General features: G+C 35.1%; 1 long non-coding RNA gene across 4 annotated transcripts; it reads right to left on the reverse strand.

Annotated features, from left to right (window-relative positions):
- Positions 1 to 202: 202 nt before the first annotated feature.
- LOC133205675 (uncharacterized) lies at positions 203 to 25550 on the reverse strand. 4 transcript variants are annotated; one of them, XR_009723641.1, is made up of 11 exons: positions 25200 to 25550; positions 16518 to 16561; positions 11947 to 12008; positions 11631 to 11729; positions 11140 to 11198; positions 10982 to 11008; positions 10709 to 10780; positions 8528 to 8660; positions 6822 to 7009; positions 2494 to 2637; positions 203 to 764 (listed from the first exon to the last, which is right to left on the reverse strand). It is a non-coding gene; the product is annotated as an uncharacterized LOC133205675 (long non-coding RNA). The 4 variants fall into 4 exon arrangements; XR_009723638.1 differs by lacking the exon at positions 11140 to 11198; XR_009723640.1 differs by having other exon boundaries at positions 10982 to 11198.
- Positions 25551 to 27029: the final 1479 nt, after the last annotated feature.

The following is a 27029-nucleotide window of genomic DNA, read 5'->3' on the forward strand; positions in this document are numbered from 1 at the left end:
GTTTTACAATGTAAAGCTAATCTCAGCATCTTCTTAAAAATTATTGACAGGCTGGTTTCTTTCAAGCACTGGCACCAAGTGAAAAGAAGACGTTCACAGTAGGATTTAAACATTAATTAGCCCCAAAAAATGCAGATCAACAAGAGACAAGTATAAATCTAGTACAATAATACTGATTGTGCATCATAAAGTGATATACATGTCACTGACATTGAAGAACAATAAATTGCATAAACACAATGAAAGTGCTGAAATTTTTAACTACATTTGATTTACAGCGAGTTGGCAATAAATAAACAAAACATTTCACTAAAACATAAAGTCTCAATCGACTTATGGACCTGAATTTTTTTACACTACAATGATTATAAATATAGACTGGTGACTAGAAACCAAAATGTCTTAGATTTATACATAAGACTTATACATAGAATAGTGTAGCTAATCTTTCTGATCAAATTCTACAGCTGCATGCAGAGAATATGACAGATGATTTGGTGACAATAATTGACCTGCATGCCAACACTTTCACTGAAAGGGAGTGAATATTCCCTCGTAAGTGCAAACATGCTATATGTACATTTGCAATGCAACTGATTTGTTGTTTGTGATCTTAGTTAATCATACTTATAAGTTAAATTATAGACATTTCTATTTTAAAACATCTTTTATTCCTGTCCTCATATGTCAGGCCAGTACTGTGGCAAACTAAATTTGTAACAGCTTCCTTTAGTATCACAAATGGAAGGCACTTGTGTCTCATTCTGAAAAAAAAGGAAAAATTTCAATATAATAATATTCTATATATATATATATATATATATATATATATATATATATATATATATATATATATATATATATATATATATTAGGGATGTCAACGAGTACCCTGTTAACTGGGTACTCGATCGAACGTCCGAATATCGAATACTAAAAATGGTACTCGGTTACTCGGATATGTATTTTTTCTTATTTCAATGTACATATTTTTTCAAAAACTTATCAAAAAATAACTTAAATATGCATATGGGTAATTAGCGTGTCATCATCTACACATGTAAACACCCAATATAGCCTATGGCTGTGTATATACAGTAATTAGTGACCAATCACCTGGTACACAGCTGTTCTCACCTATTGTGGTCCTTAATTTTTTTATGGCTTCCATGATTGTTTTTCAGTGAACATTGTTTAATATGGACTATTATCTTCAAATCATTTTTACATAATTTAGTTAATATACGGCGGCGAAATCGGACATGCATAGAAATGCCCCTACCCACTTCAAAATGAGTAAAGATTTAAAAAAATGTTTAAAGTCAGTTTCCATAGTAAGTTTAGTGTATACAGGGGAAACAACCAACATATGAAAAAATATTAGACTAGCGATCCAAACAACATCCGTTCCTTCTCTTTCGCTAGTCTAATCATCACAAATCTGCATAACAGATTGTCCTCCTTTTGCATTGATGAAATAGATCCTAAACAAGAACTGTAAACTATCTGTAATTTTGATGTATTAATTGCGTCATTTGTGTTAATTTAATAAATAAATTTAGTACCAAAAATCATTTCTGTTGGACTCCATGTTTACATACATTCATAAAAAGCGATAAAAACAGCTTTGGGGTTTAACAAATTAACAATTAAAAATTAACAAACTTGTATTTAAATATATATATATATATATATATATATATATATATATATATATATATATATATATATATATATATATATATATATATATATATTTGTGTCTGCTTTCCTTTGATACCAAATACAAGAGACCCATGGGCCACATTGCTCATCTGAGCACATTGGCTAAGAAAAAGCACAAATCAGTTTAGTATTGAATAGTATTTGATTCCCCATTGTGGCCCAACCCTGGCCTAACCCCAGGGGTTATCATTTGAACAAACTTGAATCTACACTACCTGAGGATGCTTCCAAATCAATATGACTGATAATGGCTTTAATGTTCTTGAAAAGAATACCGGTTATTTTTAAAGATTCATTCTACCCCCGGGGATTATCATTTGAACAAACTTGAATATAAACTATGTAAAGAAAGTTTCCTATAAGTTTGAACTTTTTTGGTCAAGTGGTTCTTGAGAAGAAGAATTTTAAAGATGCCACCACATTTTCACTTTTTCTGAAATATCTTCCCTTGAAAGAGGACATGGCCCTTCATTTGATCAAACTTGAATCCCCTTTACCCTAGGATGCTTAGTGGCAAGTTTGGTTGAAATTGGCCCAATGGTTCTGGAAGAGAAGTCGAAAACGTGAAAAGTTTACGGACAGAAGACAGACAGACTACAGATAAAATGTGATCGAAAAAGCTCACTTGAGCTTTCAGGTCAGGTGAGCTAAGAAGTATATGTAAGGAAAAGTCCTGAACTTCTATAATTTTCTTGGATGTTCTTAAATAGAACAGGACAGGACATCTACTGCATAAATGTATCAGAAGGAATAAACTTCCAAACTTACCAAGAAAAATCAATCAAGATCCTTTCCAGTTCTTCATTTTCATAGTTAAAAAGAACTCTGCTCCAAAAACTTAACCTGGGACACCAACACCAATGCTGAGGGTATCACATAAGGTTCCCCAATTTCGTTGAGTTGAGCTAAAAACTAAGAAATGACTTTTTGTATTATATTCTATGACATTTCTTGTATAAGTATCTCATTCAATTTCAATTACATCATTTACAATGATATATTATCATAGGTGAATAGCAGAGGGGAATAATTTCTCTCAGTAGAATATAAATTAATGAAGCCCAGTTCAAGCCCTGCCCCAAACCCGGACACTTGACCAAGTGTTCCAAAATTTAAAACATTTGTTAAAAATGCCCTTGCTCAACACAACTTTGTACTCTTTTTGTCTCCTAGTTGCCCAGGAGCATAGATGAAGATTTTCAAAGAAATAACGATGTTCAGATTCCACACAGCCCCACATAAACACCAAAAGACCTGACTCAGGGGGCTATTATTTTCATAACTTTAAAAGAGGTATCCTTGCTCAACATAACCATACCATTCATTTGTCTGCTTAATACCACTAGGTAAAGAAGAAGATACTTAGAAAATTTATGCATTTCACTATCTTACCTAAAGAACACCTAAACACTCTGACCTAGATTGGGCCATGAAATTCACCATTTTGAAAGAGGCACCTTTGCTCATCATAACTATGCTTTTATTTTTGGTTAGCTCAATATCCAGGTGCAGAAATGAAAATTTCCAAAGATATATTGCATCTATATATACTTTAATAGGCCCCCAAAACACCAGAACCATTGACCTTGGAGCACCACATTTAACAATTTTAAAAGAAGTTTCTTGCTCATCAAGCACTAAATTCATGTGCTAAATACCCAGTAAAACCTCACCCTGACACCAGAACCCCTGACTTTGGAGCCACTTATACTTAGATTACCCAAGAGCAAAGAAGATTTTCAAAGAAACACATACCGGCACACAAGCATCAATAAAGCCCCACCCTAACATCAGATCCCCAGGGCCTGGGGTCAAGAATTTTACAATTTAAGTAGAGGTGCCCTTGCTTATTAGAACCATGCACCTAGTTTACCTGATAAGTTATACAGAGAGGAGAAGGTTTTTAAAAAGAATTTATCCATTTTCATTATATGATCATTAGAGCTCTGCCCTAACTCCAGAATCCCTAACCCTCCTTCATGAATTTCAAAGTTTTGGTAAGGGCTCAGTGCTTATTACAATCATGCCAACAGTTTGACTGCCAGATGTCCAGGAGTTATGATGAAGATTTTGAAAGATAGCACTAATTTTGATGGTTCAAACTCCACCCCTCAGTCCCCAGGGGGAGGGGGGGAGTGACCATGAAATTCAACATTTTTGTACCCCTTCACTTATTAATGCTATTCCAAAATTAGTTGAAATTGGTTCAAAGGTTCAAGAGAAAAAGCTTAAAAAAAGACCTATAGTTTATGACCAACAAATGACACACATCCACAGAAAAGTGACTCAGGTGACCTAAAAATATATTTCTTTGTACATAACTTGTCTCCTAATGCGGTCTTATCCTATATGGGGGTCATGATTTGCATAAATTTGAAACTGCACTACTTGAGGATCCTTGCTTATTAGACTTCCTTAACAAAGCCAAGCTGCTCTTTAGAAAAAAAAAGATTTATAAGTATTTTTCCTATATATATGTATTCCTGTGTCAAATCTTTCCTGATCCTAAATTCTGGGACCACAGTTTGAACAAATTTGAATAGATCTACTCTTTTGTCTAATCCTAATATAAACTCCTTTAGTTGCATGATAGGCTTCTTGATTGTAAACATTACCTTTTATGCACTATAGCTACATATAATCAGTACAATATAAAACAAGAGGCCCATGAGCCACAATGCTCATTTGAGGAATACAACCCTTCTTCATCAACAGATTCTTTTTCCTGTACATATTCCTACTTAAAATTTGATATCATATTGTAGCCCCACCCTTTTCCCAAGAGTCATGATTAACAAACTTGAAATTACACACCCGAGGATGCTTCCATGTAATCATGACTAATCATGACTTTGCTTGAGAAGATTTATACAGATTTTTCCTATATATTTGTAGGTAATACTTTCATCCTCTACTGTGTCCCCACCCTACCCCCAGGCATCATGCTTTGAAAAACTTGAATCTAAAAAAGTTGTTGTGGGTGCTTTATTGTCAATATGACTAATCATGCCTTTGCTGTTCTTAATACAAAATAAGATTTTCCCTATGTATTCCCATGTAAAACTCTTGATTGCCCGCACTTGCCCCACCATACTCCCAGGGACATGAATTGTATAAAACTTATTTTATTCTATGTCAGGAAGCTTTTACTTGGGTTTCGTATTTTCAAGCCTAGTGGTTCTTAAGAACATTTGAACAATTGTCACAATCAAAATTTAATCCCGATTATTGTTTTATTTATGTTTATGATTTTTTTTTTTCCTTTACGGGACCTCTTTATTCTGTTACCTGTAATGAACCTCAAATTTAGAAATTGCAGGCATTGGTCAGTTACAGTCTATTGTATTTAGAGTATTTAAATCGCTGCATTGCTGACCAGGTAGCCGGGGTCCACGTTTTCATACTTTTTACATGCTTGACGTACAATCCAAGATGTGTAGATAGGTAGTTTTTACAACGGTAACCATTTCTCCATGAGGGGTAAGTTAAATTTTCTTATTATTTAGTATTTTGATATTGCATTAAGATTTGTTAACTTTGTAAGAAAACGGGTTAAGTAATGTTTTTGTTACTGTTTACGTATACAAGTTTTGCTGAGTAGAGTTACTCATGCGTGTAATGTTCTGGTTTTGTGCATGTACTAAGTTATGTACGCACGCAATGCATTTTGGTTTTTTTGCCGCTTATACAGTCGGTGTCGTGGGTTTAGTTGTTAAAACCACTTTTGTTAAGAAATTGTGTATTCTTAACGCTGTCTACATATATAACAGTGTTTGGTTAGATTTACTGTTTGTACGGTGTGCCATTTGTGCAATGATAGTCAATGGTGACTAGTCTTTTTTTAAAGGTATACGTAACCTGTGACTTAAAAATGTTATTTAATTTAAAGGTTCCTGATAAAATCCTGATAATATCTAGTCATGTGTGTGTTGGCAATGACGTTCAACAGACCGAAGACCCACTGGGAGCCAGTTGGCGGGAGTCCGTCGTGAAACGGGGCGTGTCTGGACGTATGCGTGGTTGTGAGCAAACACCAGAATGACGTGGATTGAAAGAGACTTTTAAGATATACATATTGTAAATTATAACTGTATAAATATGGTGTAAATATTGTTAATACTGATTTTATTTATATATATAAAAAAAATGTAAATAGAAAAAAAAATCTTGTTGTGTCTGACTGAACAGAACACGACGGCTGTCGTGACAACGATCATACCAAATTTTTACTGTTTCTTAATTATCTCTGCTGGGAAGAGATGTGGTCCTTCGTCAGAATGAATTTCCTTTACCAAAGCATGCTTTGTACGAAGTTTGTTTGAAATTGACACAGTGGTTCTAGAAAAGAAGGTGAAAATGTGAAAAATTATGAAGGAGATGGACAAATGCACAAATTTTGATCAGAAAGAGCTCACTTGAGCCTCCAGCTGATATGAGTTAATGCTAAATAGAGATGTTAGTGTGAAATAATTAATTCAGGAGCTAATTGAATTAGATCCCTCTTCCTTAAAACTTTGATCATTTTTTGTGGTCCCATCCTACCCCAGGAGATCTTGAATTGAACAAACTTCAATCTACACTACCTGAGGATGCTTCCCCCACTTCTGCCCCACTCTACACCCCGTGGTCATGATTTGAGCAAACTTCAACCTACACAACCTGAGGATAATTCAATATAAATATGACTGATCATTAGTTTGCTGTTCTTGAGAAGATTTTTAAAGATATTTCCTATATATTTCTATTTATAAATTTGATCCCCTGTTGTGGCCCCATGGCTAAGCTGTGCTTAAGATGAATATTCTTTAATGAGTTTTCCTATATATACCTATGTAAAAATTGTTCCCCTGTTGTGACCCCGCCCTGAAAAAAATAAGGCAGAACATTCAAGAACTTAATGAAAATTGTGGACTTCCTGATACCACATCAGAGCGGAAGGACATGCCAGATATAATAATGCCACCTTCAGTGCCATTGGAATAACCCCATTCCAAGCTGCCACCAATGTGACTTATACCACAAGTGAAAATGTTACTCAGAGGAAAAATGTTGTGGCAGTGTTGTGTGGGAATAAACTATGCAAGAAAGGCAGACACCTGAGAAGCAAAGGAAAGGAAGTTATCTGCCTAAGACACGAAGACTGCACTGCAACCATTCCTCCAGAGGCCACCACTGAAGATGAGAAGAGATGGGCTGCAAAATGGTGAGTTACAAAGTGATGACCGTCCACTAGTCATTTCCCATTTCACCAGTGATGGAGATGGAGCAGCTGCATCTGGTGAATCTGAAAAACAAGGACATGTCATTGAAAACCTTAAAGACTTGCATCATTTCTTTGACTCTCAAAGACAACAGAAGAAATGCAAAACTGCGAAAAATCCAAAACTGTTAAAATGCATGTACTGTATATATCTCAAAGAAAATACTGTAGATCTAAAAGATATCAGCTCTACAATAAAACATAGGTAATCAAAGATTACATAACTCAACTCAATGAATGTTTGTGTAAGGCAAAGTCCCACACTAAACAAATAACCTAGTAGTGTGCATCCCTAGATGCAACATTTATGCAATTTTGCTCTGATAGGGCTTTACAGTTACTTGGGAATGGACTAATCTAAGAACTTTTAACTTGCCAATTATCCAGAAATCCAGCATCTGAAGCAAGTTTGAGAATGTTCATCCCTTGATGCATCATCCTTGCAAGTTCGGTTCAGAAAGGCCTTATAGATTCTTGGTAATGGACCTGAACCAAAAACTTTAACCTGGTCACTCATCTGGAATATGTAGATCAAATCAAGCATCTGAAGCAAGTCCAGTAGTGTGCATCCTTAGATGTATCATCCATGCAAGTCGGGTCAAGGTACAGCAAATAGTTACTTTAGAATGATCCTGCTCCAAAAACTTTAACCTGGTCACCCATCTGGAAAACGTAGGTCAGATCCAGTATCCGAAGCTAGCCTGGTAGTGTGCATCCTTAGATGTATCATCCATGCAAGTCTGGTCAACATGGGTCTATAGTTACTTTAGAATGAACCTGTTCTATAAACTTTAACCTGGTCACTCATCTGGAAAATGTAGGTCAGATCCAGCATCTAAAGAAGGGTGGTAGTTAGCATCCTAAGATGTATCATCCATGCAAGTTTGGTCACGATAGGGCTTATAGTTACTTGGAAATGAGACCTGCCCCAAAAACTTTAACCTGCTCCAAAATCTTCAACCTGCTTTAAAAACATTAACCTGGTCATCTTTTAGCTGAAATTGCAGCATCTGAAACCTTGACTGGTACAAAGAAACACACTATAAACATCTTCCATGCAACTCTGATTTATGTAAGGCATAGAAGTGCTGAAAAAGAAAACTGCTGCAAAAACTATAACCTGGGACGCCGGAGGTATCACATAAGCTCCCCCAACTTCTTTGAGGTGAGCTAAAAATCTAAAGACACTTACAGTAAATCAGTAACAGATTCAATATTAAAAAGGAAGTTGTGTGAAAAGGGAGGGGGGGGGGGGGAGGGAGGGGAGTGGGGGCATTGATGCTGTGTATTTAATTTAAATGTATGAATTTTGTAATTAATAAATAATTTGTAAATTTATAGACTATATAATAATTGTTGTTATGTTTTATTATGCACTGATTCTATTCAACTGTGTAAATGGGGAAAATGTGGAAATGTAAATGATGTATAATTGTATGAGTAAAATGTGACATTTTCTTATATGAGGGAGTCCATACATGTAAAACTGTTTTAATTTTATCTTATTAAAATTATTTTAATTAATTATCTTGTTTTTCTTACCTATCTGATGAATACAACAAAGGTTACAGAGGTGATTGGTAGAAATACGGGTGTCAAAACTCTCTGTTGATGACCAGACAGCATACTGCATTGTATATCCGCCATTACTGATCTTAAACATGGGAGACAACTCCTGAAATCAGAGAAATTGTAGTCAAAATGAGAGTTACCTGTTACTCTTTAGGTCCGACACAATGAAATAATTTCACTACATGTTACTATATAGCCTCAATTAAATTAATTAATTAACTAAGACTCTAAGCAGATAATCAATGAAAGAGAAAATAAAGATTAATGCTTAAACAAACAAGAGGCCCAAGGGCCTTAACGGTCACCTGAGTACAATACAACAATTTAGAGGATCCATAAACTGATAAATGAAGCTCTGTTGCCCAAAAGCAAGAAAATAGTATGATTTGCATCAACAAAATAATTGGTCTAGTATCTATCTGTCCCCCATTTATCACTATTACCATGCAGAATATCAACAAACTGTCTATTTTTTAACCCCATATTTTTACTTCTCACATTGGCCTCTCTTGGCCTTTGAAGAACAATTAAAAAGGATAAGTTATTTTTGTCTCAATTTTATTCATCTATTATTTCCAAGTCTACCTGGGGCCATGAATTTCACAATTTTGGAAGAGGCATTCTTCCTTATAACCATGCACTTCCTTTGTTTGAAAAATACCCAGGAGTAGAGAAGAAAATTTTGAAAAAATTTATGCATTTTCCCTATATAATCAATATAGCCCCGCCCTTACACTAGAACCCCTGATCCAGGGGCCATGAAATTCACAATTCTGGAAAAGGCAACCATGCTTGTCATAACTATGCACCAAGTTAGTTTATTTAAAATCCAAGAGCAGAGAAGATTTTCAAAGAACTAATGCAATTTTACTATATAATCAATAGAGCCCCGCCCTAACACCAGAACCCCTAACCCTGGGGCCATGAAATTCATAATTTCTAAAAAGGCAGCCATGTTCACCATAACTATGTTCTTAAATACTTTATTTAATACCAAGGAGCAGAGAAGAAGATTTTCAAAGAATTAATGCATTTTCACTATATAATCAATATAGCCCCGCCCTAACACCAGAACCCCTAACCCTGGGGCCATGAAATTCACAATTTTGGAAGAGGCACTCTTGCTCATCATAACTATGTACGTAGTTACTTTATTTAATACCCAGGAGCAGAGAAAAAGATTTTCAAAGAATTAATGCATTTTCACTATATAATCAATAGAGCCCCACCCTAACACCAGAACCCCTGACCCTGGGACCATGAAATTCAAAATTTTGGAAGAGGCACTCTTGCTCATCATAACTATGTACTTAGTTACTTTATTTAATACCCAGGAGCAGAGAAGAAGATTTTCAAAGAATTAATGCATTTTCACTACACAATCAATAGAGCCCCGCCCTAACACCAGAACCCCTGACCCTTGGAACATGAAATTCACAAGTTTGGAAGTGGCACTCTTGCTCATCATAACTATGTACTTATTTAGTTTATTTTATATCCAGGAGCAGAGAAGAAGATTTTCAAAGAATTAATGCATTTTCACTATATAATCAATAGAGCCCCAACCTAACACCAGAACCGCTGACCCTTGGGCCATGAAATTCACAATTTTGGAAGAGGCACTCTTGCTCATCATAACTATGTACTTAGTTGGTTTATTTAATATCCAGGAGCAGAGAAAAAGATTTTCAAAGAAATAATGCACTTTCACTAGATGATCTATAAAGCCCCACCCTAGCACCAGAACCCCTGACCCTGGGGCCATGAATTTCATAATTTTGGTAGAGGGCTCAATGCTTATTACAATCATGCTAACAGTTTGACTGCTTGATGTCCAGGAATAAAGAAGAAGATTTTTAAAGATTGCATTAATTTTGGTGGTTTTAGCCCCACCCCTTAGGCCCCAGGGGGGCAGGGACCATGAAATTCAAAATTTTTGTTCCCCTTCACCCATAGAATGCTATATGCCAAATTTGGTTGAAATTGGTTGAGCGGTTTCAGAGAAGAAGCTAAAAATGTTCAAATGTTAACACACATTGCACGATGACAGACAAAAACGGATAGCTATAGGTCACCTGAGTGACTCAGGTGACTTAAAAATTGAGACCAGAAAAAATACACCCGACAGTAATTAACAGTAAACATATCTACCCTGAAATACACGTAGGCTTCACATGTTAACAAACATACTACACACCATCCAGGATGTTGCACCATGCACACCTAAAAAAAAGTTCCCTTTAATTAAGTGGGACAATTCTGCTAAAGATATGATATTCTTAGCTCATGAGTCCAAAATTAATACTGTAGGCCTAAAATAAGATGCCAAAAATGAAAAAATAAAAATAAATTGTCTCTCGTTATATATACAACTACAACTGACTAAGTTCATTTTGACTGGCTGTTTCCTTTGAACATACTCACGTCTTGTAATGAAATCTGTATTCATTTCTGAAAATATAAGTGCATAACATCAAAATCACTTTTCTTAAAGTTCTCCTCAGAAGAATATTATCTATGAGTGAAGGCAATGTCTATCATAAATTGAATGTTCTAGTAGTGTGCACATCTACATGCCTTACCATACAAGTTTGGTCTAGTTAGGAATTATAGTTTCTTGGGAATGTCCAAAATAATCATCCTGAAAATAAATGTCTTATCATCCACTTAAGTCAGAAGCATCATCCATGCAACTTTTTGTACAGGTAGAGCTTATAGTTACTTGAAACTTTGGTACTTTGTAAAAGTTTTATGGGCAAGTTCATTCCCAAGTAACTATAAGCTCTACGCTTAAAGTTACTTGGGAATGAACTTGCCCATAAAACTTTTACTGGGATGTCAACACACTTCTAAAGCAAAAGCTCATCTCGACTTTGTTGAGGTGAGCAAAAAATATTCAGTTTACTGCCTTTTGAACATTTGTTGTCACATTGTAGAATTGGTAGTGTTTTCTTTAAATATGATTAATTATTATGCTGAGGAGTGTCCAAGAAATGTAAAACAATGTATTCTCTGGGGGAAAAAGTGATTCTATCACACCATCTAAGTTTGTTGGTATGCCAGTCTAACCTACCAAATGAACCACTTGTAGAAATCTTTATGGATGAGGAATTAGTGTCTTATAGTCATCCTGTCTCCCAATGATGGCATCATCAGAATCTGTCTCCATTCACTGTAATTATGACAAACTATTGCATAATTTTAAGTTGAAAGGAAAGCAAATGATATTTATATGAAATAACAAGATGTGTTTGTGAAACATTGTTGTCCCCTATGGCAGTTCAAGACAAAGGTTTGGATTTTTCAAATTTAGGTTGAGGTCTACAAGGTTAAAGTGAAGAGTTCAAAAAGTGTTTGTATTCAAAGAAAGGTCTTGTCACAACAAATACCATCTTCTCTAGTCAAAGGTTTCTGATCTGCTACTCTCCTTACAAACCCTTGGCATATGGTGCTGTCAAAAGATGGGAAGTACAGTCTAAGCAAAAAGTCTGAATCAGATCTGTTCATCAATTTTTAAAATCTCTTATACAGATAAAATGCAGGTATGTTTTTGAACTCAGTCAAATTAGTTTATCAGCTAAAAGACATGTTCAGGACATACATGTATATCAAAACATACAAACAAAGTGATTACAGTCTTTTGTCCCTTTTAAGTCTATTTGCTTTAAGGGGAGGGGATGGGTGGGTACTGATTACAATTACTCGCCCAAAACCTTCAATTAAATTACCATTACCATTACAAGGATTTTGAAATGTAATTAATTAAATTACAATTACTTTGCAAATGTAATTAATTAAATTACAAATTACATTAGGAAAAAACGTATAAAAATAAACAATGATAAATAGTCATGAACATTCATTTATATTCATATACATTTAGTAACTTTTTTTTTACATGAAGTAAACATTGTTTAGATGTTATGAATTTTTTAAAAATTGTGTCCCCTAACCTACATCCATCAGATTTTTCTGCCACAATGAAGATATTTTACACTGGGGCATTTGTGACATGAATACTTACCGGTAAATACTGACTAATAGCAAGTTTCAGGGCTTATTATAAATATTATTGACCCTTTTTGGTCCAGGGTCCTGTACCCTTTTAATTGTAAATTTTTCATAGAAAAGTGGCAAAATTGGGAAATGTTGTTGAATTTTATTTATTTTTTGATTAAAGAGTTAAATAGTGGACTTGTTCCCTATATACACATAATATATATCTTTAAAAATGATTAAAATTTCAAAACATGTTATTTCTATATATAAACAGCATCAAAAAATTGAATTTGGTCATCAGTTGGGAATCGTTACCTCAATTTAGGGAAAAAAAGAGAGCCAATTTTCAACTGGGACATGGTCCTTTTACAGGACCCGGATGCTGTTTTACATTAATTCATGTGTCCATTTTTAAAGCTTTCTGATATATTTATGGAAAACAATGGGTGCATTTTGCCTTGTTTCCTGCTTTTTTATCATCCTAAGCAATATATCTCAAAATGTTATATTTGACATATTGTGTGTCAAACTACTGTCTTCCCACAAATTTTTAATATATTATAAATATTGGTGTTATAACACCAAATTATATATTACAAAAAAGATTTGTGGGAAGACATAGTCAATGTATGTGTACAAAACTACCATTAGGTATATACTAGTCAAAATGAGTGTAAAATCTCTATTTAAGTTTAGTGTCAATATGAACATGACCCTAGGGCACTACTTAGCACCTGTTAATCACTTCTAAGACAAGCTGTAGGTATGGCAAACAAAGAATTAGAAGCCAATGGACTAGATATTTTAAGTGTCAATTCATACACAACTTAATGGAAATTATTAAGGTCTTCCGTTTCAGACGGAAGACCTTATAGTGATTCTACTGTTTCTTCTTTTTATTATTATTATTATTTTTTTTTTTCCCCTTTTCTTTTCCGGGTGATTTCTCAGAGATGGCTGGACGGATTTTCTTGAAATTTTCAGGGATGATAGAAAATGAAAATACCCCTAGGCGTTTTTTTCATTTTTTCAAAATTCACTTCCTGTCGTCAGATATGTCCGATTTCCGTTTTTTTCAAAAATATTTTGTCCCAGTCATATCTCAGAAACGGTAAGAGATTAAGACACCAAACTTATATGGTTAATAGATCTTGAGGAGTAGGCAAATCCATTTGGGTTAAGAGCGTCAGCCGTCACTTCCGGTCGTCACAGGAAGTGATCAAAGAAATCGAAAATTTCAACTTTTCTTTTTTGAATCTTTTTCTGCATCACATTATTGCATTTCATTTGTAGTTTCGAAATATGTTGGTCTCACCGGAAACAAAAACGTCAACTTCCGGCTATAAGCGAAAAACTGCATAACTTGAGTATTTTACTTTCCCATAAATATTTTTTATAGATAAAGTATTTGAATTGATTTTTGAATATGTTATCAAGACTGCAAATGTCTAGAGTAACGTCAAATATCTTTGTAAAATTCACTTCCGGTCGCGCGTTTGAATGTCCGCAAAATGAGAACTTGTCCGAGTGATATCTGAGAAACGGTAAGAGATTTAGACACCACACTTATAGGAGTATTAGACCTTGAGGAGTAGACAAAACCATTTGGGTTAAGAGCATCAGTCGTCACTTCCGGTCGTCACAGGAAGTGATCAAAGAAATCAAAAATTTCAACTTTTCTCTTTTTGAATAAGACTTGCATCATATAATTGTATCTTTTTCACAGTTACGATATGTGTTAGTCCCACCGGAAACAAAAACGACAACTTCCGGTTATAAGAGAAAAACAACATAGTAGGGGTTTGGAATTTTTCCCCAACATATCGCTTATAGAGAGAGTTCTTTAAATGATTTTTATGTATGTTATTGAGACTGCAGATGTCTAGATTGACGTCAAACATCTTAGTAAAATTCACTTCCGGTTGCGTATTTTCCTGCCCTCAAATTGAGATTTTATTCACCTAATTGCTCAGCACCAGTAAACGACTGAAATCCAAAACTTTCAGGACTGATAGTCAGTCACCAGTTTTTCTACATCATTTGAAAATCGTACATTGCCGTCAGTTTCCGGCGTGACCGGAAGCGATGCAAACAAGGTGAATTTTCCAAGTTTTTTTTTTCTTTTTACAGAAATGTTTGGCTAATGCAGATGTTAGATAGACTAAAACCATGCAAATTATTTTCACTGGAAGTGCCGGCCGAAAAATCGGAACATGAGTAATTTTTCATGAAAACTTATAGGGATGATCAGTTGTGAATAATTTAGGTGTAGAATGAACATTTTATTTGTTTTGAGTAATTTCAGTCTTGATGAAGTAAAAAAAAAAACGTAGAAAGTAAATTTTTTTTCCGGGATTTTCTCAATGACCTTGACCTTTGACCTTGACCTTTGATGACCTTGACCTTTGACCAAAAGGTCAGAATCAATAATTAATTTACTCCTCTTTCCCCCCTACCCTTCCAAAAAAATCAACAACAAAAAAAAATCAAAATCAAAAAAAAAAAAAAAAACAAAAAAAACAAAAAAAAAAAACATTAATTTCAGCCTAGAATATTTTTCTAGAACTCATACAACACCTCGGATCGACATAACATTTCGAGGTATTGCAGAAGATATCTGAAAGAAAGTTTCCTGAAAATTTGACGGTGAATCTCTGAAGTGTATAGAAATTATGAATGTTTACGGCAAACACTATATCTTTTTTCGTATCTGAAATTTAGATGCCGATGAACATAAAAATTAATTAAAGCTTTTCTCGGTTATTTCTTCAGTTGTTATGAATAGCAGTCGATTCTCTTGATATGATATGATATTTTAACACCAAGCATTCTTGCTTTCTCTAGTATGTGGAATTTATTTCAATTTTATTTAGAATTAATATTAATCGAATGAATGTCGAAAACAGCGATTTTTTCCTAGCAAATAAATTTTCACGCTCTCATTGACACATTTTTCTCTCTAAAATCCCTATCTGAAATTTTAATTTATGCTACTTACATTTAATTCAATCGACACAGAGATGCTTATTTTAATCTTACCTATTATTTTAGGATATTCAGTCACATCCGAACCCGATCCGAAATTTTCCTATCTTTGTAAACAAAGTCTCGACACTGCAGTTCTAATGCATCATAGGCTCTGAATGATTAACTCAATGCATTCCAAATATAGACCATCTCAAATGATTTTTTAAACCGAAAATCTGCAATTGTATTATACACCAATCATGTTTCTCAATCTATTCAATACTGATCACTACATTCCATAACAAACAAGAGAACACGTGCTTTTATTCCTATTTATTCTTAAACAATTAATTTACTACCTCCATCTTCATCAGAATACGTGGTCTAGTGGTTAGCGCGCCTGCCTTACAAACCAAAGGTTTTGAGTTCGATCCCTGCTGGAAGGACATTTTTTTTTCATTTTCAGCTTTTTTTTTCAAACCAGTTGACACAAGAGTCAAGAAAACGGAAGACCTGTTATTGCCTAGGCAATAAGTATCTAGTTTATTTTATTTTTACATTATAAACAAAGAGATAAATATGATTAAAAAGTTTTGAAGAAAATGCTTTTTAAAGAGGAAACAGCAATTCACTAAATAAAGGAAATATATGATTAAAAAAAATTATTATAGAACATTTTGTAAAAATAAATCAGTTAACCTTTCTTGAATAAAGTGTATGGGATTTGAAGGGGTGGAGGCTATTTCTCATTTATTAAACACAGGTGTAATTGAATGTAATTGAAAAGTAATTGTGAATTACATGCTTTTCTCAAAAGTAATTAATTAAATTACAATTACATGTAATTGAAAATTGGGTCAATTACACATTACTTTCAATTACATCAAAATTCGTAATTAATTACAGTCAATTACCATTACACATTACCATTACCCCATCCCTGGTACTAAATAGCATCTTTTGATTTTATCAAATGACAACTATGTTAACCTACCTTTTCTCATCTTTGCTCCAGCCTTTTCTTTCTACTTGTTTTACCTGGAAAAATGCACAAAATTTTCATTTTAGGTGTTGTACTACATTTTAACATCTTAGAATTTTATGAAATGGGATCTTTTTTCACAGTTTTCATCAAAAGAGCAGATCTGAAAAAAAATAATGACCTTCTTAAGAGATATATGAACATGTATATGCCTATTATGAAAGCATTTCCATATTCTAAGAAAATAAACCACCAAATACATGTACTTGTTTTTAACAAAAAAATACTGTATAAGTGGAAATCTTAGTGAGATGCCAATTTAGAAATTTACCCCCAAATTTTTAGCAAGAAGTAATTTAAGTGATTTTGTAATATCAAGAGAGAAAGCTATAACAGCCAAAATAGAATAAATTGTTAGCAATATTCAATTTTAGCAATCTCAGTTCCCTCACTAAAAATGCCAAAATTGAATCCTCCCTAAAAATTCTGCTTCTATGGTAATTTGAATTCACAGAAATTATACTCATTTACAGAATTGCAAATGATTTCTTGCAATGACAAAGAATTTAAAATAAGTATAGACGATTATAAAATACAATAAAAATCTTTGAGTATATCTGGTGCAGTTTTTTGGGGTTATCAAACACATTTTTAAAATTGTTCTTTCATTTGCAAAAATTCCAGTGAAGTAAAATATGAAACTAGGAACATTACTTCATCAACCAAACAATAATAAAAACAAAGGGGGAGTTTCGATAAGGCGGTTTTTCGGCCCCTCACGAAATTTTCTGAAATTTTTTATATTTTGTAGAAAAACTCCTTATCGTCCAAAAAATATGAAAATAATTTATGTGAAGCATTTTCCGGTCACGTGATAATTGAAAATTTAAGTATACCCCCTTTTGTATATTTTTGGAGTAGACATTTTTATAGGGGGAAAGTGGATTTTTTAAATCGTCAAAATAATAAATGAAATAGGGTAAATATGAATAAAGACATAAATTAACCAATTTCAACAATTTTTTTTTACGGAAAATGGTATTTACCTTACGCGAATATTTTTTTTTTAAGGTGCGATATTTTTCTGGTGTGTTAAATGTTACTTTTCTTTAAAAGAGGACGAATTGATCTTATAAAACATAAACATATATAGAAAGTTTTAACATCATAATTAATCGACAGTTTATATGTAAACTTTACAATCAATATTTAACATTTTCCCATACGAAAAATGCAAATGAAAAGATATATGGACATGAGATAGGTAAACGTAAAAACGTCATATACAGGGATATGCAATACATTTTCATCAATGAGATTATACAACTACATATTTTATAAAAATATACCTTAATATCATAAAATTGAAATTAAAGAGGCTGGGGGGTTGTGGCCATTTTTAGACTATATTGATCTCCTTTAGAAGAAGAGCTCCATATGAAGATATAGAAAATAATCAAATTTTAAAACTAAAATTTTTGAAATTTTTCTTTGCCGAATGATAGTTGACAGCTTAAGATATCATATCTAAAAATTAAAGTTAAATCTGGTGCTTAATTTGTGGTTAATTTGTTTACCCCCCAGCCTCCTTAAATAAAATGTTTTGAATTAAAAAGATTAAAAAATAAATGCAACTTTATATACATACATGAATAAGAAGTTTATTTAAAAGAATCATATTGCTATGTAAGCTGGTACGTTGTAGGTGCAAGGTAAGAAAAATATTTTATCTGGCAGCCACCACATAATTATTTGGCGGCCACTAGAAAAATATATCTGCCAAATAGCTTTCCTGCGGCCAAAACATAAATAACTGGCAGCGACCAGAAACTTATTTGGCAGCCAACACATAAATAACTAGAAGCAGGCAAGTAAGTTTCTTGCGGTGTAGAATGTAATCTTGCTAATAAGGCATGAAACTCCCAGATTTGACTACAAACAGAAGTTGTAGATGTCGTTAAAGGCAGAGATTTTAAGCACCGCCTTTAAAAATACCTGGTCTGTGTACCTCTGTCAATCAAGTGCATTAAGGTACATCATTGGGTGCTACAACTTGATTGGCAAACCACTAAATTTTTTCTGGCAGCCGCCAGATATTTCAATGGCAGGCCAGATAATATTTTTTTTTTTACCTAGCACCTACCGGCTTCAGTATATTGCAATGTATTTGATAATATGAATAATATTAATTACAGTCAAAAATATTTTATCATGATACGTAATATGTGAATAGCCAAATGATGGAAAAATCTATAATACATTGAGTGTTTCCTTTTCATTATGAAACTTAGAAGTATTTGCCTGCATCATGTTTTCAGCATAACTGAGAGAATCCCAGCCAGGACTAATTTCCTATCGCTTCCCCGCTCTCCATAGATACTTAAGTTGCTTCACCAACTCTAGTCACTCCTCATTTAGAGAGTTTTAGAATTCATTATAAATGATTTGCTAGACCAAAGCGCAGTTCGAAATACACGTGTAAATGCCAAAGATATGTGTTTAATCCTTAATCAGGCAGACATATGCGCCTAGACATCCAGACTTAAAACAATCCACGTTCCCTATATGTCAATCACACGGAAATACATGGGCACTTCTCTAGCATGTTGGAGCGTGAATTTCTATACAAGAAAGTCAAAAATATTTGTATTTTTGACTTTCTTGTAACTATGCATGATAAATAACGTTAAGGAATGGACTTGCTTTAAAACTTTTTTGTTCAGTTCCAGCATCTGAATCATGTCTGGTAGTGTGCAATCCTAGATGCATCATCAGTGCAAGTTTGGTTATGATAGGGCTTATAGTCACATAAGAATGAGACACACTTCAAAATCTTTAACCTGCTCTATCATTAAGGAAATGTAGGTCATATCCAGCATCTAAAGCAATCTAATAGTGTGCATCTGTAGATGCATCATGAAGCAAGTCTGATCAACAAGTGCTTACAGCTGCTCTGCTCCAAAAACTTAAACCTGCTTTTAAAACATTTACCTGGACATTCTTTGGCTAAAATCCAGCATTTGAAACCTTACTGGTGACAAGGAAACATGCTAGATCAGGTGACTGTGATTAATATAGGGCATAGATATACTTGAAAAAAAATCTGCTTCAAAAAGTTTTACCTGGAACACCGATGCTGACGGTATTACAAAAGCTCCCCCAACTTCGAGGAGGTGAGCTAAAAATGTGACGTTAGCGTTAACGTTATATGTTGGCGACAAAAATAGTATCAAAATGAAGACAGGATACGATGATGTTTTCTACTGTTAATACATGTATAATCGAGAATCTTCTTTAATTCAACAAAATATGCTACTTTTGGCTTAGTATTTTAACACAGAGTCAGATCAAGAAACCAGGAGTTTCTACTTTTAGATATGCATGTTATGCAATTTTCAATTTTTGGATATGAAGTGCACAGGCGACACTCATCATATTTCAAGAAATTAGTGTGCAGAGTATATCTAATTACTGAACAAATTTAGGTGAGTGTCCCTCATGCACTTCATATTCTAAACATCGATTTATAAATGCCACCCTCTTATATTTTCCCATGAGCCTAATGTTAACGAATCTGAGTGTACATCTAAGTATGTATCAGCTACGGTGTTAATTCTTCTCATATTAACTTTTAAAATATAAATAACAAAAGTTAACATATTTATCTTGAATACTAAACTAGTTTTGAAAAAATAAATTGAAATTTATATTTAAGAAAAAGTGGGCCGCTGAGCAGCCTTATCGAAACTCCCCCTTTAACATCAAAATTTCAAACTCAGAATGTCTGGATCTAAACTGACTTGTTTTGTTCCAGCTTGACTGGGTTAGGTTTTAACTAGAGTGGGTTTGTTTCTAAACTGACTTATTCATGTTCCTGTCTAACTGGATTAGATTTCTACCTGACTGGGTTAGGCTCTAAACTGACAGTTTTATGATTCTGCCTGACTGGGTTAGGTTCTGAACTGACTTGTTCATGTTTCTGCCCGACTAGGTTACATTTTTTCCTGACTGGGATAGGTTCTAAACCGACAGTTTTATGTTTATATCTGACTGGGTAGGTTCTAAACTGACTGTTTCATGATTCTGCCCGACTGGGTTAGGTTCTAAACTGACTGTTTTATGTTTCTGCCTGACTGGGTTAGGTTCTAAACTGACAGTTTCGTGATTCTGCCTGACTGGGTTAGGTTCTTAACTGACTTGTTTATGTTCCTGCCTGACTGGGTTAATTTCTTAACTGACTTGTTCATATTACTGCCTCACTGGGTTATGTTTCTACCTGACTGGGTTAAGTTCTGAACCGACTGTTTTATGCTTCTGAATGGGTTATGTTTCTACCTGACAGGGTTGGGTTTTAAGCTGACTGTTTTCTGATTCTGTCTGACTGGGTCAGGTTCTAAACTGACTTGTTCATGTTCTTGCCTGACTGGGTTAGGTTTCCACCTGGCTGGGTTAAGTTTCTTCCTGACTGGGTTAGGTTCTAAACTGACTGTTTTATGATTCTGCCTGAGTGGGTTAGGTTCTAAACTGACTGTTTTATGTTCCTGCCTGAATGGGTTAGGTTCTAAACTGACAGTTTCGCGATTCTGCCTGACTGGGTTAGGTTCTTAACTGACTTGTTTATGTTCCTGCCTGACTGGGTTAATTTCTTAACCGACTTGTTCATATTACTGCCTGACTGGGTTATGTTTCTACCTGACTGGGTTAAGTTCTGAACCAACTGTTTTATGTTTCTGACTGGGTTATGTTTCTACCTGACAGGGTTGGGTTTTAAGCTGACTGTTTTCTGATTCTGTCTGCCTGGTTTAGGTTCTAAACTGACTTGTTCATGTTCTTGCCTGACTGGGTTAGGGTTCCACCTGGCTGGGTTAAGTTTCTTCCTGACTGGGTTAGGTTCTAAACTGATAGTTTTATGATTCTGCCTGAGTGGGTTAAGTTTCTACCTGACTTGTTTGGGTTCTAAACTGGCTATTTTATGATTCTGCCTGACTGGGTTAGGTTTTAAACTGACTTGTTCATGTTCCTGCCTGACAGGGTTAGGTTTATACCTGACTGGGTTAGGTTTTGAACTAACTTGTTCATGTTCCTGTCTGACTGGGTCAGGTTTCTACCTGACTGGGTAAGGTTTTAAGCTTACTGTTTTACAACTCTATGTGACTGGGTTAGGTTCTTAACTGACTGTTTTATGATTCAGCCTCACTGGCTTGGTTTCTTAACTGAATTGTTCATGTTCCTGCCTGACCGGCTCAAGTTCTAAACTGATTTGTTCATATTACTGCCTGACTGGGTTATGTTTCTGGGTTAGGTTCTGAACTGAATATTTTATATTCCTGCCTGACTGGGTTAGGTTTCTACCTGACTGGGTTAGGTTCTGAACTCACAGTTTTATGTTCCTGTCTGACTGAATTAGGTTTCTTCCTGACTGGGTTAGATTTTAAGCTTACTGTTTCACAATTCTACCTGACTTTGTTAGGTTCTTAACTGTCTTATGTTCCTGCCTATCTGGGTTAAGTTCTAAACTGACTGTTTTATGATTCAGTCTGACTGGCTTAGGTTTTTAACTGACTTGTTCATATTCCTGCCCGACTGGGTTAAGTTCTAAACTGACTTGTTCATATTACTGCCCGACTGGGTTATCTTTCTACCTGACTGGTTAAGTTCTGAACTGACTGTTTTATGTTTCTGACTGGGTTATGTTTCTGCCTGACTGGGTTGGGTTCTAAACTGACTTGTTCATTTTCCTGCCTGACTGGGTTAGGTTTCTACCTGACAGGGTTAGGTTCTACACTGACTGTTTTATGATTCTGCCTGACTGGATAAGGTTTTAAACTGACGGTTTTATGATCCTGCCGCACTGAGTAAGGTTCTGAACTGACTGTTTCATGACTCTGCCTGACTGGGTTAGGTTCTAAACTGACTGTTTCATGATTCTCCCTGACTGCATTAGGTTCTTATCTGACTTTTTCATGTTTCTGCCTGACTAGGTTAGGTTTTTTCCTGACTGGGATAGGTTATAAACTGACTGTTTTATGTTTTTACCTGACTGGGTTACGTTCTAAAATGACTGTTTCATGATTCTGCCTGACTGGGTTAGGTTCTGAACCGACTTGTTCATGTTCCTGCCTGACTGGGTTAGGTTTCTACTTGAATGGGTTAGGTTTTAAAGTGACTGCTTCATGATTTTGCCTGACTGGGTTGGGTTCTAAACTGACTTGTTCATGTTCCTGCTTGACTTGGTTATGTTTCTACCTGACAGGGTTAGGTTCTAAACTGACTGTTTTATGACTCTGCCTGACTGGGTTAGGTTCTAAACTGACTGTTTTATGATCTTGCCGCACTGAATAAGGTTCTGAACCGACTGTTTCATGATTCTGCCTAACTGGGTTAGTTTTAAACTGACTTGTTCATGTTCTTGCCCGAGTGGGATAGGCTTCCACCTGACTGGGTTAGGTTTTTGCCTGAATAGGTTAGGTTCTAAACTGACAGTTTTATGTTCCTGTTTGACTGGGTTAGGTTTTAAGCTTACTGTTTTACAATTCTACCTCACTGGGTTAGGTTCTTACCTAACTACTACCTAGTCCTTGTTGCACCCGGAGGCACATAGGGCAAGGATTAGGGATTAGGGGTTAGGTTCTTGACCTGCCTATGTTCCTGCCTGACTAGGTTAGGTTCTAAACTGACTGTTTTATGTTTCAGCCTGACTGGGTTAGGTTTTTTAACTGACTTGTTCATGTTCCTGCCTGACTGGGTTAAGTTCTAAACTGACTTGTTCATATTACTGCCTGACTGGGTTATGTTTCTACCTGACTGGGTTAAGATCTGAACTGACTGTTTTATGTTTCTGACTGGATTATGTTTATACCTGACTGAGTTGGGTTTTAAGCTGACTTTTTCTGATTCTGCCTGACTGGATTAGGTTCTAAACTGACTTGTTCATGTTTCTGTCTGACCTGGTTATGTTTAATCCTGACTGGGTTAGGTTCTAAACTGCCAGATTTATGTTTCTACCTGACTGGTTTATTTTTCTACCTGATTGGGTTAGGTTCTTAACTGAATGTTATACAATTCTGCCTGACTGGGTTAGGTTCTAAATTGACTTGTTCATGTTTCTGTCTGACTGGGATAGGTTTCTTCCTGACTGGGTTGGGTTCAAAACTGATAGTTTTATGATTCTGCCTGACAGGGTAATATTTCTGCCTGACTGGGTTTGGTTCTAAACTGACAGTTTCATGATTCAGCTTGACTGGGTTAGGTTCTTAAATGACTTGTTCATGTCCCTGCCTGACTGGGTTAAGTTCTAAACTGTCTTGTACATATTACTGCCTGACTGGGTTATGTTTCTACCTAACTGGGTTAAGTTCTGAACTGACTATTTCAGTTTCTGAAAGGATTATGTTTCTACCTGACTGGGTTGGGTTTTAAACTGACTGTTTTCTGATTCTGTCTGACTGGATTAGGTTCTAAACAGACTTGTTCATGTTTCTGTTTTACTGGGTTATGTTTAATCCTGACTGGGTTAGGTTCTAAACTGCCAGTTTTATGTTTCTACCTGACTGGCTTAGGTTTCTACCTGACTGGGTAAGGTTTCTACCTGACTGGGTAAGGTTTCTACCTGACTGGGTTAGGTTCTTAACTGAATGTTACGCAATTCTGCCTAGGTTCTAAATTGACTTGTTCATGTTTCTGAACTGACTGTTTTATGATTATACCTAACTGGGTTAGGATGTGAACTGACTGTTTTATGTCCCTGATTGACTGGGTTACTTTCCTGAATGGGATAGGTTCTAAAATGAATGTTTTATGATACGCTCCGACTGCGTTAGGTTCTAAACTGACTAATTCATGTTTCTTACTGACTAGGTAATGTATCTTCCTGACTGGGTTAGGTTTTAAACTGAGTGTTTGATGTTTCTACCTGACTGGGTTAGGTTCTAATATGACTGTTTTATGTTCATGCCTGACTGAGTTAAGTTTCTATCCGACTGGGTTAGGTTCTTAACTAACAGTTTTATGATTCTGCCTGACTGGGTAATGTTCTAAACTGACTTATTCAATTTTTAGCCTGAGTGGGTTTTGTTTCTGCATTACTGATTTGGATCTGAACTGACTAATTCTTGTTCCTGCCTAAGTGGGTTAGGTTTCTGCCTGACTGGGTTAGGTTCTAAACTGACTGAAGGAAGTCACTTTAAGTCTGGGTAAGCTAGGTTCTAAACTGACTTTATCATGTCCTTCCCTGACTGGAATATATGTTGTTCTGAACAAGATTCCTAAATGACCACACTCAAGTTTTTGCTTATTCTTAATTATTTCCACTTGAAAGGGGGCATGATCCTTCATTTAAATCTTTACACAAGGATACTCTGTGCCAAATTTGGTTAAAATTAGTTTCAGAGAAGAAGAGGAAATTGTGAAAAGTTAACCAAAAAATCAATGATGTAAATGACTACATGCTACAATCTAATTGAAATTAAATCCTTTGATCAGCTCACATATGATCGCTACACAAAGTGTGTAGGGATCATATGTGAGCAGATCAAAGGATCTAATTTTAATTAGATTGCACATGCAATGGACAAATTTGGATCAAAAAAGCTCACCTGTGCCACTGTGCAAAAGGAGGAAGGGGTATTGATGCTGTGTATGTAGTTTATATATGTTCTATTTTTATTACATATTAAAATTATTTTCAACAATTACCTTGTTATTTTACCTGTCCAAAGAACATGACAAAAAAGATAACAGGGTGATTGGTAGAAATATAGGCATACAGGTGTCAAAACTCCCTTTTGGTGAACAGTCTGCATCACTCATTGTTTATCCACCATTAGTGATCTTTAACAGAGGAGACTATGTAGGTTTCACATGTTGACAGTCTACACACCATTGAGTAAACTACATCATTTCCAACTAAAAGAAATCTTTTTTATTCACAATAAATGGATTGAAATATGCTGCTCAAAATAACTTCAAAATATCAATAACTTCCTCATTCAATTTAAAAAAAAATCTTATTGAAAATACCAGATCATAAGTTTAGTTTAAGTACACTTCATACTTTCTTGGGCGTTAACAAACCTATATGAAAATGGCAGATAGGCAAGTTCAATTGCTGGTGATCAGACACAAGAAGCTCAGGCAGGTCCAATTGCTGGTGACCAGATACACTTAGTGGTTTGGATTGTGCTGACCGGGATGTCGGCATGGGTGGATTAGAGCAGCTTACAAGCTATGCAGGAGTCCAAGTTTGATTCCCTGTCAATCCTTTCCAGTTATAATATTAAATTAACATATGAAAAAGCATAGATATTAGCGAGCGCAGCGAGCAGCGCAAAGCGCCGCTCATCACTCAGAGCTCTAAAAGCAATGCCTGGGCGAAGAGAAAATTCTGACTTTGCAAATTGATCCAAATGAATTTTTTTCCACAGTTACCTGTGGTCCCATAATGCTTTGCGAATTGCTTCTCCCCACAAACAACGTTCTCGCAGTAGCAAGAAGTTCCAAAAAAAAATATACACCCACGTTGATTTGATGGATATATAGCAGACAAATAGTAGATTAAAACTTCTTTATTAAAATAAGCCCTGTTCAGACTTTGTTTTGGTAATGCTACTTACAAGCGACGTTATATGACGTCAGAGTCTAGACGTACTAAAAGTCTCGTGCAGTTTGATAACTTTGAAGAGCCAGATCTAAATTAAAACTGAATATAGGTATCTGCGCTCACCCTTACGGTTGCACCGTCAACATATTAAAAATATACAAGACATTGTACGTTCGAAAATTACAAAATAATTCCCCTACTCTCGCACTGAAAGTCTTCAAACTTCTATACATTTATAATATATACATACACACTTTTGAATAAATTCACTAAATTCTAAAGAAAATAAGGAGCTGTGTAAGAGTGTAGGGTGCTAACTTTATTGAAAAATGAGAGGGGTAGATGTTGATTATACTAGGCCTACGTTTTCTAGTGGGGTTTCTAACATAAACCATAAAAATACACCTCACCCTCCGGCCGCCAGTTCGCTTCTTTTTTCTTATACAATGCACATAACACAGCTCATCGATGTAGCATCAATGTTTCGGTGTATTTTTCTTTGTGACCTCTTCGTTTCTACTTCCGTTTCATTTTCAGTTCTTGCTAATCATGCCAAACGTTATTTCTCCCGCCGCTAAACTAACTTCGGGATCGATGTACTCAGCTACATAATATAAAACTGAAACCATACCGGAATTAATTTTCCCGAACTGCTTGACTGGTTAAGTAATAGACTCTACCATTCAATTCATTGCTTTAGTGTTGCTTGTCCATATACAATGTGTTCTCTTAAAAAATGAGATAAAATTTACTGTTAATAAAAAATCTGGAGCTTAAGAATCATGTTAAAAGAATAAACTTTATTTCCATAGAAGTTATCACACCCATTCAATAGAACAACCCAAGAAAAAGGCGCGAAGATAATTTACGTGACACTTGGCGCGAAATGATTGTGTCACCCCTTTTGCAGAAGGCAAATGGACTGA

This window comes from Saccostrea echinata, unplaced genomic scaffold (assembly GCF_033153115.1).
Source record: "Saccostrea echinata isolate AGI-Se365-2 ecotype Australia unplaced genomic scaffold, CSIRO_AGI_Sech_v1 ptg000054l, whole genome shotgun sequence".
Classification (NCBI taxonomy): domain Eukaryota; kingdom Metazoa; phylum Mollusca; class Bivalvia; order Ostreida; family Ostreidae; genus Saccostrea; species Saccostrea echinata.